The following is a 2,236-nucleotide window of genomic DNA, read 5'->3' as shown; positions in this document are numbered from 1 at the left end:
AGAAGAGTATTGAGAATACCATGGACTGCTAGGAAAACAGATTTGTCCTGGAAAGGGTTAAACCGGGTGGCTCCTTGGAGGCAAGGATTCTGAGGCTCAGTCTAACATACTTTGGACATGTTGTGAGGAGAGACCGGTCCTTGGAGAAGGACATCATGCTTGGGAAGGTTGAATCACTAAGGTTGTTTGTGCCCTGATTTGCTATCTAGTCTTTCAGTAGTCACTTTTTAAAAAAATGTCTGGAGGTCAGGAGGAAAATGTACAACAATGAATGAATAAAAATCTAACTTTTCTGTAAGCTTTTGTTAAAATGACAGTAAAAAATTTATTTAAATCACAGTATTTTTAAAATAAAAAAAAAGAAGATCCAAAGTAAAAAGAAAGGAAAAAATTCCTAAAGTTGATTTATATGTACCAAATACCTACTTTAATGACAAGGACAGACTATGGTAGAAATTAGTAAACAGCTCTTCACAAAAGAGAAAACTTAATATTTCTTGTGTTTTCTAGATTTTCCCCCAATATTATATATAGGAATCTATATGAGGTAACTGCGAAGTAGTGTTGAAAATCCATGTGGAGTAGTTATTATTTTACTATTGTTTAATATCCAGTTGACTTCCAATATCTTTACACAAGACATGTTTAAAACCTGTGAAGTATACAGGTACTATATCTTTTACAATCCACATTATATTTTTGGCAAGCTTGGAATCATTACCTCTAATCACATTTCAAGCTAAAGATGCGGTGGTGGGGGGAAGCATTAGATGCAAGCTTTCCTTTTACTTGTACATCTGGACCAGCATCCACAAGCATCAAAAAGCCACACTCGCTGAGTGGAGTCTTCAAGGTCTCCGCTGGCACTCCCTCCCTACCTCAATGGGTATATAGTGATTTTTGGGGGGTTATTTTTGATGTGTATTTTGGCTCTTTTCCCCCCAAGAGTGGGGGTCCCTTAGCCTTTGCCTAGGGTTTAAGTCTGCTCAAAGGGGTTGGCTTAAAACCCCGCAAGGGTAGGGAGAGAGTGCTGGTGGAGACCTGGAAGACTCCACTTAGGGAGTGTGGCGTTTTGATGCTTCTGGATGCTGGTCCAGATGGGCAAGTAAAGTTTTTGGGGTCATGCTTCTTTTGGGGGACATTTTTATGTGTATTATTGCTCTTTAAAACCCTGCAGGGCTTGAGGGCCTGCAGCCCTTTGGTCAAATTTATTAATTTTCGAATGAATATTCCTTGAATAACACATCAAAACTGAACAATTCAGTGTTGCTGTGATGCTGCACACTGTTCCTAGTTTTGTCAAACACCATAATGGTTACCCATGATGTACAGTGTTTGGATGAGTTTCCAGATTGATTTATGCTGGGAAGCAGGCACGGCATCCACTTTCTAAAACTAGATGTCTCTGGAAACTCTACAAACTCTCTAAACTCTTTGAACATACAGAAATGATGGCAGTTATAGAACAGAGTTCTGTAAAGGAATGATGTTAGTCATAGAAAAGAGTAGGTCTTTTGTGCAAAACTTACTCTCAGTTGTAACCATTGCTATGTGAAACTAGTGCTGTTTTATCTGGAGGAACACCCTTACACTTTGTACATCTCTCTTTATCAATGTGCAGTATCAAGTAACTTGAGTTGCTGTGATGCTGAACCTTGTGCTTTTAGGGTATCAAATACCAGAATGGCTTCCCAGTGTGGACAGTGTTTGGTGGAGCTCCCAGTTGTAAAACAGGTTTGAAAAAGGAGTGGCATCAACTTCCTAAACCAAATGCTTCTGGAAACTCTATAAACTTGGTGAAATGATGACAGTTATGAAAAGGCATTAGGTCTTTTGTTCACAGAGTTGCTATGAGTGACACTTGACTCCACAGCAACCAACAATAACAGATAAAATCTAAGTACTAAACATTGGCATATTTTAAAAAAGCATTAGATGATAATTGAGTGCTAAAATAAACATTGACCTGTTAAAATTTTAAGTAGTTTGTGGAGTTTACTTCTTTAGTGACTGTATATATACCTTGATATCAATTTTATACTTACTAATACCAATTGAAGTATTTCAGATAACAGATGTTGCCCTGGATGTGCTCACCAAGTTGTGCCAAGAAATCTGGAGAACAACCACTTGGCCAACTGACTGTTCCCATTCCAAAGAAAGGTGATCCAACTGAGTGTGGAAACTACAGAACAGTGTCATTGATTTCACATGCAAGCAAGATTCTGCTGAAGAT

This window comes from Elephantulus edwardii, unplaced genomic scaffold (assembly GCF_000299155.1).
Source record: "Elephantulus edwardii isolate Elephantulus edwardi_28Jun2011 unplaced genomic scaffold, EleEdw1.0 scaffold00530, whole genome shotgun sequence".
NCBI lineage: Eukaryota > Metazoa > Chordata > Mammalia > Macroscelidea > Macroscelididae > Elephantulus > Elephantulus edwardii.
Note: the sequence above shows the minus strand (reverse complement) of the source record.